The 15,333-nt window shown below is 36.1% G+C and overlaps 1 protein-coding gene across 1 annotated transcript in view; it reads left to right on the top strand.

Annotated features, from left to right (window-relative positions):
• The first annotated feature begins 550 nt into the window (after window positions 1–550).
• asip1 (agouti signaling protein 1) overlaps window positions 551–15,333 on the top strand; it is a 54,816-nt gene continuing 40,033 nt past the window's right edge. The window contains exon 1 of the mRNA XM_041778786.1: window positions 551–852. The gene's annotated coding sequence lies outside the window, so the exon portion shown is untranslated. The remainder of the gene's footprint in view (window positions 853–15,333) is intronic.

Genomic DNA, 15,333 nt, shown 5'->3' with positions numbered 1-15,333 from the left:
AAACTAGCAGCATGCATGGGTTGCACCACTGAAGTCTGCAGAGGCTCCTGCAGAGGGCGCTCATGTTACACTCATGTCACATGTGTGTTGCATGCTAGCGTTATTATTTAGTGCTCTTGTCTGGACCGGCTCGTCTCCACTCTACCGTGTGTAGCTTTTTTCCTAGACTGAATGTTCGACACCTGTTTACAGTTAGATCACTGTCCATAGACGGGAGCATTCTAGGAAACAGAGAGAATCTCAATGATGACACTGACAGCAGGATCAGAGAGAAGTGGGTTCATAGGAAGAGTCTCACAGGAACCGAACATCCCAGACGGGCAGGAGCGAACTGAAGAGCGTGATTCATGAGCCCCCGGTGTCCCCTATACACCTCACTGCAGGGTCTGCTTCTCATTCCGTCCTCTCCATCCTCTGTAAAAACCGATCTTCCCTGTCCCCCTAATTACCGCAGCGCTGGTCCCGCCTCCACTTCAAAGATCCCAGTATGACTTTACTATCAGCAGCGGCACAAGGTACAGACACAGAAGCAGGGGTAACAGAGGAAACAGCAGAGAGGACAATAAAAGGAGGGCTAGGAGAGAGAGAAAACAAAGAGAGGGGAGGGAAGTCAGATATGAGACTGGGACAGGAAACCAGAAGGTGAACCACAAGAGTCTGAGGGAAGGAATCAAGAAAATCAGAGGTGAAGTGAGGATTAAGGGAGGGAGGAGAGGACAGAAGAAGATTTGTGGACCAATAAGAGAGTGAAGCAAGAAAGAGAAAAGGAGAAAAGAGAGCGGCACGATATAGAAAAGAAGAGAGACCGCAAAATTACAGAGCGTGACACACTGACGGAGCGCCGAACTCCAGGTAAGACCCAATGCTAATTTTTATTCCTATCTTGTCTTAGTCCAAAGTTCAGGAAAGCAGGGATGTGACGACACAGCGAGGACACGGAAGAGTCTGAGGCTCCAGTACTCTAACCTTGTGCTCCACATGCTATCATCTCCTCTGTCGAGAGAAAATATTTAACGCTCAATAACCCTTCGATGTCATGTGGGTTTTAGCGCCAGCTGCTTTCTCTCATGTTCCTCCAGCTGGGTGCCGTAAAGTTTAGGACGTACAGTAGAGGCTCATGGAACAAGGGAAATAAAAATTCAGGACACGGTATTCTGCTATCACGTTTGGTTTCCAACGATCCGAGCGCATAAACTTGAACTAGACTGACCACATCGCAAACCGCGCTGGAGCTCCACGACTCTCCACATGGACTTCAGTATCCCCAAAAGCTCGTCAAAACAGGACAAAATAATTTACGACAAAAAGCAGAGAAACGAACGTAGGAAGCAGATTTTAGCAGCACTTTAAAGACACGTCGTCTCTGAGTGGACTTCAGTAAAAAATCCAAACGTAAATCCACAAACTTTCATCTCTCTCATACAGACGTTTACAGCCTAAACCCCATAAATAACAGATAATAATGCTTTTAAATATTGATTATCTCTTTATTTCACTTCTAAATGCTCTATGGAGTATTTTTAGTCGCTAGACGGACCGCCATCATTAGTGAGAGGTAGAAAACGAGGCTTTGCATCGTCACTCATCATGAGGCCCCCGCTGAGATGGTAGTGCAGAAACAGAGATGTTTGCTGTATTATTAATAAATATGCTGCTTTATAATTCAAAGATTGGAGTGTTTAAAATGCATATCATTGAGTAAAGGCCATTTTTAGAGTTTTTTAATATTTATAATCATATTTTCTTAAATTCTATATGCAGGTATTTTCTTCTGTGAAAGTTTTTTTGCGGTTAAATGCCAAACATTGTTTTCATAACGTTTATTTTGATCCTTATTAAACATTATGAGTGACACGTTGTGTTTGTAAACATCACATTAAATAAATATATTTATTTATTCAAAACTCCGTGGAGCAATGCCCCACAGGGAGGGCAGTATTTACACTAAAATATATTTGCTTTATTATTTGTTGACAAGTTCATTTTAATTCAAAGTTTGGATTTATTCTCAGCATTTTCAAGTCAAGCCAAGTTTTTTTTTTTTTTTTTTTTATATATAGTACATAAAAAAACAAACAAACAACAACATAGTTGACCAAAGTGCTTTACGGGCTTTGATAAAACAATAAAACGGTAAATAGCTCATAAAAACTCAATAATCCAGCAATATTAAAGAGAATGCTTTCCAAAATGTCAAACTCAACTTGTATTAAAGCCGTGCAGTTTTCAGCAAAGATGAAAAAATAATGATCCATAGACTGAGCAGTTCTGCTGTTCAGAGGTAAACCGTTCCAGTCTTAAACAGATTATTATTAACTACTGTTCCTTTCTTTAGTTTCACATGTCTCTGACTGTCTCTTTAAATTTAACATGAGAAATGTTTTCTTTTGTTGTCAGCTTTTTATAATGCAAAATACAAAACATCGATTTTCATAAGTTCACAATAATTATATTTTGCAAACTTCACATGAAAACAACTTTTAGATCTTTATTTGAACTCTTTATGCAGAACGACGTCTTCCTGTCATTAGTTTATCTGATATATCCTAAATATCTTTTTATGTTATTTGGAAAATTTCTTTTTAAAACTTTTTTGCAAATCTAACCTTTTTATATCTATATAAAGAAAACAGTTTATTTCTAAACTAAATGCAGAAATAATACTGAAAACACTAAAATGACAATAGCCTTATTTATAAAGCGTCAACACAACATTTAGCCCATTTATAAAAATAAAGGAGTTTGAATTAAAAACATGATAAATGCTGGTACCAGGCATGGACAGGACTGAGACATAAAAACATGGCAGATGTTTGCTTTATTATCTGTAAATATGTTTCTAATATTAAATTTATTTTCAGTGTTTAAAACAAATGTTGACTGGTTATAGTCTCATTTTTATGATATTTATGCACATACCTTTATATGCGAACAGTGTCTTCTATGATTTCTAATAATAAAGATGCAACACATTTTTTTCATAACTTTAAATAAAAAAAATTCTCTATGATTTTCAAATGTTTAATGTGAAATCTTTATATTCTATTTATAGCTTCATTAATGCCAAAAAATAGTCTAAAAACTGCATATAAAACATTTCCTTGATAATCTTTATATAGTATTCTATGCCTTTAACATCGTTTTAATCATGTTCTATTTAAACTCTGTGTGTAAATCCTCTTTTACAATCTTTGTAAAACTTTAAATTCAAACTTTTGTCTTTAAAAGTTTCTTTTTTTTAGCATTATTGGAAAAAAAATTTAAACTTCATTTGCAAAACCTGCAGAACAGTTTGCTTTAATTCCCTTTTTAAAATGCAAAACATGAAATAAAGATACATGTCCTTTTCCCCAGAGTTTTCCATTGAACAGTTAAAATAGGAGGGAAATGTTTAAATCCCGATGGTTCAGCATGTAAATGCAGATATCAGTGCCTGGATTGGTCACTTAGGAATCAAACAGTGTGGAAAAAAGTTCAATCTTAGCAAAGTGCTTATAAAATTCCAAGTAAAAAATGTTGGATAAAGGCAGTACTGGCCTGGTGATTGTGTCCATGAGCCCATGTGGGGGCGGTCTTCCTTGAGGAAAGTGGTCTGGTCTGGTCTGGTGGTTCTTTCCTGCGGATCATTCCCACGCTCCAGTTTCAGCTCTGCCGGCTGTCCTTTCTCTCCAACAGGGACAGAAAGCTCTGTTATAATTTCAGAATATAGATAGGTAAATGATTTTATATTTGGAGAAGAAAACACTATTTTATGACTTCTACCTAGAGATATTAGAAAACAGTAATAGATCATCTATCTGCTGCACCAAACAGAACACTATCAAACCTCCACTGCCCAAACAGATTTTATTGACTTACAACTGGGTTTTATTACACAAACACGTTTTTGTAAAGTTTGAAAAAAAGCAGATTTTTCACGAGTAAGAAAAAATGCAGCCGGGGCTTAAAAAAAACAAAACAAAACAAAAGAAAACAACGAGAAGAGTTACAAAGGAGAAAGCTGCATGCTTTATATCCTGTCAGAGTTAAACTGATGCAGCAGTAAATATGCTGGCAGGATGTTTGAGAGCGTTCTTTATTATTTGTTTTACAGCATCGCTGAGAGCTGTGCTGTTTCAGAGCAGCATGTAGCAGTCTGTCTTTATTATAATCAATGAGCGTTACCCAATCATAACAAGGCTCATTGGTTTTTATACATCTTATGGTTACGGTTTTATTTTTTCACATGCTTATTGTCCTCAGTTACAACAGACTTCCTTATTTAGAGAGAGCAAACACTGCTGTGGCACTTTAAATGACTTTGCATGCATGAACTATGACTGCTCATTAATCTACATTTCAGGAACCGAATATTCAAAGTTTATTAAAATTAGAATAATGTTGAATTACTGTGGCATGTTAGAGTGCATCACGTCAAAGCTGCGAGTAATCGTTGACACGAGTCTGTCGTCTTTGCAGATATGGAATAGAGAAAATAAAGAATAACTGAGCTGAAAGTATTAGTGCCTCTTAAACTTTCACTTTAATTAGTGGAACGAGTCTATTTTCTTTGTTTGCAATTTAGATGGTAAAAATAAAGAAATAATTGAGCTGTAAAACAAGTATGATAAGGTCGTAACACATAATACACATTAAAAAGTTTTCTTATAATAAAGTTGCATTAAAGGAGTTTGTGTTTTTGTGAGGGACAATAAAATTAAATAAAGAACGAACATACTGGAGTCAGAATACAAAACAGCTGCTGAGAAAATAAAACCCCCATAAACAGATAAAGATGGTTTTTAAATGGACTGAAGAGCTTTTATTTTACCGTAGAAACTTCACACTAAAGACAGTGTAAGCTAGCTCAGCGTGGCGTTGTGAAGACATGGCGTGTTGTGTAACAGCGCTGCCTTTCCTCATGGAGAGCTACACGCTAAAATCACCTGAGGAATTATCGTGCTGTAACGCATTAGTCTCCATTAGCCGCTCTAGGTGAAAGGCATTAGTCCAATCAGGCTCTCGATGGTTGGTTTGAGTCGTCTCTCAGATAACTGATCACCTGTTGAGGCCTGAAGCTCAAACTGAAGCAGAACAAGGAGGAGGATTATCCTCGCAGTTATTCAACATGTGTTTGACATTCTGTGATACCAAGACGAGAGAAAAAGTGCAACCTTAGCCTGGATGTTTGGAGGATAAAAACACTTGATATGATCTTCAAACTATCAGGTCCAGATGGGAAACCCATCTGTATTTTTTAGCACAGCTAAAATCAGCTTCCTCTTTCTCTGCTCTCATCCTCCTCACTCATCCTGGAAGTGATCGTTGTAAAATCAAATGCCCCATTTCCGCGTTCTTGTTCCTTCCCCTTCATTGTAGTTGTTCTGCTGAGCAGGGCCTGAGCTTTCCTTACAGCGGAGCCGTGGACCGTTCCAGCCGGGGGCCGCTTTAGTAATGTAGAAGCCCCAGGCCAAGAGTAATAGGCTGCTCCTGCACACAGAGCTGAAACAATCAGAACAAGGAAGCAAAATATTTCAAAGCCTTTCCTCTGGTTACAAAGGCAGAAAAAACACAGAAACAGGACAAACCAAAACCTGACATCAGGATGAGCTCCAGCAGCCGCAGATTTAAAACCTGACTCTGCTAATTCTGCACTCAATGAACAGGAACTAAAATAAAACTGTCATTAAACCATGAGGAGAATTTCATGTTTATAATTATATATGTAGGTGTGTGTGCGCAAGTGTGTATGCATACGTTTATATATTTATATAGATACAGAAACAGGAATTGCTTTTATAAAGTATTTTGAAAAAACTCTATGTAAAGGTCGTAGGGTAACTTTGACAAGTGACATAACAGAATCAACATGTTGGATATATATGTTAAAATATAAATGTTAAGATGTAATGTTAGAATATGTGTTGAAATATATTTTTTTAAACATATATGTTACAATATACACTTTAAAATATGTGTTAGAATACATGTGTTAAAATATATGTGAAAATCTAAATATTAAAATGTGTTGAAATACATGTAGATTATGTGTTTAAATGTATTTTTTAAAATGAGTTAAAATATACACTTTAAAATATGTGTTAGAATCTAAATATTAAAATATAAATTTCTATCTGACAAGAAATCCATGATGGAACAATTCTGCTAAAAAAATTCCACGACTTTTTTATTTTCTGCATTTCAAAAACTCATCCCATAATATGGTATAGAAAGACAGGCACACATCCACAAACACACAGAAATTGTTTATTGGTAGAGAATTTATTTTTAAGATATATAATCATTTAAAAGTGACTCATAAGGATTTTAAATTCTTTTACAGAAATTTTAGGGAGTAAAATTAAAATTTCAAATGAATCAGGAAGATTTTATAAAAAAGAGAAAAAATAAAACCAAAAAGAGAACCTCTCTCTATATATATTTATGTATTTATATAGATATATATTTATGTATTTATATACATATTTGTGTATTTATCTATATGTTTACGTATTTATCTATATGTTTGTGTATTTATATATATGTTTATTTATCTATGTTTATGTATTTATCTATATGTTTACGTATTTATCTATATGTTTATGTATTTATCTATATGTTTGTGTATTTATCTATATGTTTGTGTATTTATCTATATGTTTACGTATTTATCTATATGTTTACGTATTTATCTATATGTTTGTGTTTTTATCTATATGTTTGTGTATTTATCTATATGTTTGTGTATTTATCTATATGTTTGTGTATTTATCTATATGTTTATTTATCTTTAAGTTTACGTATTTATCTATATAATTGTGTTTTTATCTATATGTTTGTGTTTTTATCTATATGTTTGTGTTTTTATCTATATGTTTGTGTATTTATCTATATGTTTGTGTATTTATCTATATGTTTGTGTATTTATCTATATGTTTGTGTATTTATCTATATGTTTATTTATCTTTAAGTTTACGTATTTATCTATATAATTGTGTTTTTATCTATATGTTTGTGTTTTTATCTATATGTTTGTGTTTTTATCTATATGTTTGTGTTTTTATCTATATGTTTGTGTATTTATCTATATGTTTATGTATTTATCTATACACAGAGATATTATGTGGGAATGTACTGCCACAGCCAGTAGCTGATCTTTCTAGAACACTTAGAATGGAGTTCTCCTGTTTTCGTGCTTTTCAGTGATGATTCCAGGCGTAGCTTCATCCAAACTCAGAGACTGTTGTTGCTATGGACACGCAGCTAACAGCTGTCTGGTAGAAGCCCATTCGCTCTCTACACATCAGCGGGTTAAAGTCGGTCAGGTCAGGTTAAAGTTAGTTTCATTCTGGATGGTGGAGGTTGATCTTGGAGCGTCTCAGCTTGGTTTTCATTTTGGTCTACTTGTGTCAGACCCCCTTCTCATGTGTGTGTTGTGAGAGTGTGTGAGTGTCTGATAGAAAATAAAATGATGACTACAGATCTGTGTTGATTTTTCTGCAGCAGTTATGTGTGTCTACATCAGTGGAATATGCTTGTGAAGATCATATATATGTGTCTACATCAGTGGAATATGCTTGTGAAGATCATATATGTGTCTACATCAGTGGAATATGCTTGTGAAGATCATATATATGTGTCTACATCAGTGGAATATGCTTGTGAAGATCATATATATGTGTCTACATCAGTGGAATATGCTTGTGAAGATCATATATGTGTCTACATCAGTGGAATATGCTTGCGGTGTGTTTTTTGATGACGCTGAAGGCAATGAGCTAAAATACAGCGGGCTGATTAAGATGTTTTCTATAAATCAAGAATACGCCACAGGCACAGACGTGGTACAAGCATACTTTACACTTTAATCTGAATTTTTCTTGGCTGAGTTCTGCTGCTCAATAAATCCAGTCATTCATACGGAGATTTATTGAGGTATGAGGAATGAATTTAGACAGAGCTGACAGCAGGGAGACGCAGCCAACACAGGGGCCTGGTATCTGGCCTGGTATGAGCTGGAGCAGGGTCCATCATGAATGAGCCGCTTCAGAGAGCTGGCTTTTCTAGGTGGTCAGATATAGCGTCAGCCTCATAGAATAATTCATTTTTAGGCTAAATTTCGATATGTGCGTAACTCTACCCTTCTAACGCTGATTTAAAGGCCTTTACTAAAAGAGCAGGGGGACAATTTGGGATGAAATGTAGAATTTTATTTTACCAGACTTTAAATTTAGGACTAGAATGTTCTGGGTTGCGTTGCACTAGCTCTAAATTTCCCTCACACATAGCTGGTATTTGAAACTTTTTGGATTTTGAATTTATCCCCGTATTTTTTTACTCTGGTACCAAATTTGGCATAGGGTGTGACATGAGCATTCTTATGTATAAAAAACAAAGACTGTTAACTTTTCTCATTTGGATGTAAAGTAGAAGAAGTCAGTAGTCTCTGGCATACTGGTGTGACACTGGACCTCCTTCAACTATTCTTAAGGATAAATTTGCTCTGAAACACTGAGGAACTTCTTCAGAACATTCTGGTGTTCAGGAAACTTCTCTGTAATTGTTCTTGGATAAAAACACTCCAGAACACGTAGACCAACATCTGAGTGCAAATACAGAATAAAAATATTAATTTAGCACTCAACTATGATAGAGCAGGGGTGTCAAACTCAGATGAAGTCTGGGCCAGATTTGCTCTGATGAGAAGTCCTGAGGACCAGACTGTTTAGGTCAGAACTGTCAAAGTCAATCACAGATTCTGAATTTAAGCCAAACCTAAGAGTCTAACACGGTCAACATTTAAACATGAACTGTCAACCTCATTTTCACCATTAGTAAAATATGAAAGAATACAAATAACACTGGTAATAAATCATTCTGAGATGGGGAAAAAAAAAAGTTAAAATGATAAGATTAAGGTTCAGAGTCTGAGATAAAAAGTCAAACTTATTAGTTCAAAACATGAAATTTAAAGTCAAAATAATGTTTTTACAAGGCAAATAAATGAGAGTCAAAATCACAAGTTTAAAAGCTAAATATATGACTTAGATTTTTTGAATTGTGAATCCTGAAGGTCAAAACATAAAAAAGTCAAAATCATAAGTTTAAGTCAGAACTGTGAGATGCAAAATTAAAAATATGAAATGACATTAACTTATTTTACCAGACTTTTTATCCAACTTCTTTTTTTTTTTTTACTCTTCACTCTTTCAGATTTTTTAATTTAACAAGGATATTTTAAATCATTGTGGTTAAGTCTAAACGTTTATACAGGAGGAAATCTGCAGACCTCAGACTGGTGGGCCGTTAGAACAGAAAGCTCTATGATCTTGTGGGCCGAATACAACTGTACTGCGGGCCAGATTTGGCCCCCGGGCCTTGAGTTTGACACCTGTGTCATAGATCAAGAATGCCAAAATAAAATACATTTTTTTATTCTATTTTATAGCATTTTTTTTCCCAATGTAACACTTGTATAGAAATAAGTATTTTGACTTAAAATATGAATTAAATATGTTTATAATCTGATTTAAACACGCAATAGAACATATCAACTACTGGTGCTAAAAATATAATTAACTGTCACTTCAACCACTTCAGAACTTTCAGAGTATTAGTTTTTAGTCTTTAACTTGGACATTACTATGAACTTTAACCCTTTACCTACTGAGTCTAAAAATGGTGATTTGGACATATTTTGTCATGATGGCTGTAAAATAGTCAGGAAATGCCCTAAGTCTGAGAGCTTTGCTCCCTTTTCCCAGGAGTACTTGAACTTGACTTTTCAACATCTGGTTAATGATTATTGCTCATTATATGAGATTGTCAGCAGTTTAAAAGAAGAAAAACACAAAAAAAGATTTGTTTTCATGGTTTTTATGAGTAGAAATGTTGTTATTGCTCATGAAGTTTGATTTGACATTTGAAATGTGAACCTGTACATGTTTAGAACAATCAGCAGTCATTTTTGGAGTCTAGGACTCAAAACACAGTGCAAAAGATAACTATATACATAGGCCACAGTTAGTGCAGATAAAGGTGGAAAAATGCATTCTCAGCATTCTCAGTAACATGTTGTTATTGCACATGACAGACACGCACAGATGCCACTATCTAACGCTATTTTAGAAAACTAAACACCACTCTCGCTCGCTCTCCTTTCTCACTCGTCTTCTGCCAACGCTGCCGTTTTCACGGTGCTGTTCAACATTACTGTAATATATATACCACACATCATATGGAAAGCTCAGATTCTCAGCTCTCTGTCAGCGTTGGACTTTTTTAGATTGAGCAAACTTTCCAGGAGTTACAGTGTTGAGAATCCGTGTAGCGGTCTTGCGATACTTCTGGTGTTTTGCTATGAATGCCCACGGCATATGGTTGTGAGTACCGTAATGAACCGTATATGTGCGCATGCCCACAATTCTCAGCTTTCCAACACTGTTAGAATTCTTCTGATCAGACAAACTTTGACAGAGTTATGGTAATCATACTGTGGACATATAAAACACACAGCACCCGCAAAGTGTTAACAGAACAAAACTTTATTTGTAGGGCACTTGAATAAAAGGCTTTCCACTGGGCAGAAGCAAACAGAAGACAAAAGCAGCAGAACAAATGACAGGTTAGCAGAACTTAACCTCCTGAGACCTGAGTTTCTGTTTGGAGAGCAGTTTCAGTTTCCCCCACTTATGAGATTGGTAGGACCTGATAACTTAAAAAAAAATAAATAAATAAGCCTTGTCTTTGAACAGGAATTTATTGAAAATTAGCCCTTCCAGAACCCCCAAAAATTCCCGAAATAAAAAAGTTTTTTTTTTTTTTAATTCTTAATATATATGTTTAAAGAACACAACAAAAAGTACCCCAATTTTTTTCTAAATAGTCTTTTTTTTTTTTTTTTTAAGCAAAAATGTATCATAAGGCCTACTCACATTTTTTTTCCTAAAAAATCTTGTAAATTTTTGAAAGTTTTCAAGCAAATTTCCCAAATTTCAAAGACAATTTACCCACAAGTTTCTGAGTAAATTCTCAAGGGAAAAAAATAATGAAAGATCCCTGAGAAATTGACCAAAACATCCAGACATGTTCCCTGAAATATCCATGAAAATTTCAAATGACAAGCCTTACCACTCAAATTGCCAATCCAGTTTCTCAGGAGTTATGAATTAATTCCCCAAATTCCCATAAAAGTTCCAAAAATGTAATTTTTCCAGTTTAACTCTCCATATAATCATATTTCCTACATTTCTATGAAAAAAACCTTTATAATTTCCAAGCAAATTCCCTGAAAATATCCAAACAGCAAATTATCCCAAAAAATTCTAGTAGCAGAAATTATTATGTTACAGAAGAGCCAAAATGTGATGTCCTCATATGTGCATGCAGGGTCTTAGGAGGTTACAGGACATCAGCAGAGCCCTCAACAAAAACCAGACCTAGATAATGAACCCAACAGCATCATGGGACATCATTAGTTACCAAGTTAACAAAGACAACATAAATACCGTTAGAACCGTTATCAGAGGTGCTGTAGGAACTCAGCCACATAGACTAAAGTTTAAGATGTGAGTATTAAAAGGGAAATAAAGAGACAGAAACGCACAAAGGGAGATAAAAACCATAAAAGGAGGGTAAAAGCAGTAAAATGTGATACCAGACAAAAAAATAAACAGTAAAAGAGAAAAAAAATGAATAAAAGGGACAAAAAATCAGAAAACCATGAATATCTCCCCTCCTCTCACTCCTGTGCATCTCCTGTCTTTGCACATGGCTCTTCTATGTCCTTATATGGGCATTGAAAGGGTGTTTCTCTGCCAATTAGGAGCTTATGGGCACCTGGCATCCATCAGCTAAAGAACAGGTGTGAACAATTGAGCAGTTAAGAGCATGTCATGAACCCCACGCTGGCTTCTCTTAGAAATGTTATGAACAAATAAAAGAAAATCTTGGTAAATGAGGCCCGCTGAGAGGGGGAGTTAGAGCCAAGCTCAAAGAAACTTTGGATTTAGTGAAAAAGTGCTGAGTCAGCTAACCCTTGAATGTCTTACTTCTTTTTGAGATGCTTGTTTTTTGATATTTCAGATATTTTGAACTTAAAAATGTCCTCCTAACCTACTAAATCAGACTTTTTACCCTAAAAATCAACAGTTTCTGACGACCTAAGATTAAGGTACCTGATGCTGTATGTGCCCTCAGTTACAACACTTGCTTATAACGATATAAACAAACCTGTTTCAGTGCTGTTAATACACTAATCACGATTAATCAATCATGTCGCACTCTTCAACTACCGACCACTGCTACGCCGGAAAGTTTATGAGAAATAAAGTCTTTGGATTTTTAACGTGAAGCATTTGACTTACACTCACCATCCAGGATGGACTGATAGGACTCCCTCTCTATCTCTCCTCTGCCTCTGGCCTTGAGTACACCACGTTTGGCTTCGTTTTACGTTTTTGTTTCCAAAAAGTTTCACGCTTATATGGCAACTTTATGAAAACAATCTCCTTCTACACGAGAACGCAGGAAACAGAAAAACACTGTAGTAAGGTGATTTACAGCACAATAAAACTGTCTCTACAACAAGGACAGTACTGCACATTTACTGTTCTTCATGTGTTTTGGATAATATTGTAACACTTGACCGTTATCAAGTCAGCATTAATCACACACGAGGGGGAACTTTTACGGAAAATAGAAAACCTTTCCAGGTAAAGAACGAAATAAACAACAACTCTGAACCAAAATAATAAATGAAGCTCTCAAGAGAACGTCATAAATTCAAAAGGTTTCACATTTAAACACCACCACCAGAACAATGAGCACACGGCGCGTAAAGTTAAATCAAAATTGGATCCTAACAAAAATGATTTCATATCAATCTTTATCATTTCTAAATAAACTAGAAGTCCCAAACTAACGAAAAACACAAAGTTGTCCTTCTTCAAGCACTTTTAAGTGTTTTTTAAGAGTTTTTAAAGTCTGTGGTGCACTCTAATACTAAACAGTTTATATTCCACCAGGACACGAAGGAAAAACAATAAATCCACTCGGCAAAACCCCCCAAAAATGCAATCGATTGCTAAATAATACTGGTATACCAGGTAAAAATGTACAAAAAAGAAGACGATCTCACCCGGTTCAGGTAACATAATCCACAGGAAAAGCCTTCCTTTGTACGGCTCCTGACGCACAGATAGGTCCAGCGTGAATATTGTAAAGTCTTCTGTCGTAATCTGCTAACCGGTTTAATGTTTCAAACTTAATACTTCTTTTACCAGAAAGCTTGTTACTTTTTATTTTACTTTCAGGCCCTAATTCCTCAGGACTACCTGCCTCTTTGTCCTTTTTCCCGGTTTCTCCTCCGCGCCCCTTCCCCCACGACACATCCTCCGTAAATTATCGTCTCATTTTCTTATTATTTTGACCACATATCAATACGCAAAAAGTGACAACAGGCATCCACATTCCCTACCATTACATTTGAATATACAGGGAATATTTTTCTTTTTACATATTCAAAGAAAACCTGACATTTTCCTTCATTCACATTCATTACTCTTTATTTAAATACTCTCACATTAATTTATTTATTTGGTGACACCGTGACAGTATGAAACATTTTTATCACACATGGGTGCATCAGAGTAATTCCTCACTACATTCTCCTCATCACCATCGTAGCGTGGCAGCGAAGTTTTACGGCACGTATAAACAGAAAAATGCATTGCTAGACTAGTCTTATTTTAAGGAAGATATCCGCTTGGACTGTTTGATTTTCCATGGACAATTTTTTCCCCTAAAGCCTTTGATTTCTCCTGGATTTTCTAAGACAGGGAAGTGTTTCCTGCTTTTAGCACAGCAAAAGAATGGTTGCCTTTTCAGAACAATATTTCTACTTCTCCTTTTTCAGTTTCATCTGCTTCTTGGAAGTGATGAACTATCTTTTTAACCCTAACACAGAAGCTTCAATCCTGTTTTCTTCATCAGCTGCGCGTTAATGTGCAGCAGGTGGAGGAGGAGACAGGGGAGTCTACGGGCTGAAGTTAGTTATTAAAACTTAATGAAAAAGATAAAGTCTAAATCATTTCTGAGAAGCAGATATGTAGGAAAATAGAAATATCATTCTGAAAAAGGCTCCAGCTGTGCTCATGAGCAGCGCCACGCTTTATGACAAAATCCACAAGAGGTTAAAGGCTGCAGGAGCTGAATTTGTCCGTGGGGGATGAATTAGCTCCTCTTAGCGGATACCTACGTTATAACAAGACTGATTTAGCAAAGCATATTTGTGTTAATATGAGCCGTCAAGTTTCTCTGCCTCACTACAATGATGATGATGATGGTGATTATCATGATGATCGATAAAAAAGGTAAAAGTAATCATTTCCAAAATTAACAGCATGACTTTATCTAAAGAAACTGGCACTGATAGCCCTCTAAACGAGAATAACGTTTCCCCTTTTTTAAATCCAGCTGTCTGTGACTTGACAAGCTGAATCACGGTAAACTACATCAGACGGCTCGGTTCAGAGCGCTGCGACACTTGCGCTTGACAGCTGACTGCAGTCGTAGTGCGTTTTCATAAATTGTCATTTACCTTGTTTACACGGAGACAGAGACAGGGGCGTTCTGAAAAACTTCCACTCTGGAGCCCGTTTCCAAAAAGTCCCGTTTTCAGGCACCAAAATGCCGGTCCCGTGTAAACGGACAGCTAAAACGCCACGAAACTTTTGGGTTTTCACCTGAAAACGTTGTCGTGTAAACAGGGCCTCAAACTCTCTGCTGCAGAGACGTACTGAACAACTGGAGGACGTTTGATTCAACTACTGATGTGCAGACTTCCCTTTAAGTTTAAAGACCCTGTAAAGTGAAATCCAATGTTTTTGTCTGGAATCCCTAGAAATGTGTGAATCTGGTTTCTGTAAACGTGAAAACTCTGAGATCTACATGTGACTGAATTCTGGATTTAGACTGTTAGAAAGTTTTTCACCTCTTTCCTGGCTGGGTTTAATGTGGGCGGGGCTATTATGTGGACTGGTAGACAGTAGGGAATGACCCCGCCCCTCTAACACTCCAATCTAAAACCACAGAGCAGTTCATCTCAGTCCAGTCTGTTGTTAGCTGATGTCTCTGCCTTTATTAAAGTTAACAGTCAGTTAAATGCTGTTTTTGTCTTCACTGTGAGGTAAATTTACCAAATCTATCAGCCACAGTGGTCTATGGATCACTGACAGCATCAGAGCAGAGGTCTGAGACAGGAAACAGACTTGATATAGATGAGAACTTTCCTCCAATCAGATTGTAGCATTTTCTAAATCTGAGAGGATGGTATTTCTCCTGAGTGGGCGTGGC

Source organism: Cheilinus undulatus, linkage group 3 (assembly GCF_018320785.1).
Source record: "Cheilinus undulatus linkage group 3, ASM1832078v1, whole genome shotgun sequence".
Taxonomy (NCBI): Eukaryota; Metazoa; Chordata; class Actinopteri; order Labriformes; family Labridae; genus Cheilinus; species Cheilinus undulatus.
Note: the sequence above shows the minus strand (reverse complement) of the source record. Positions and strands in the feature narration are given on the sequence as shown.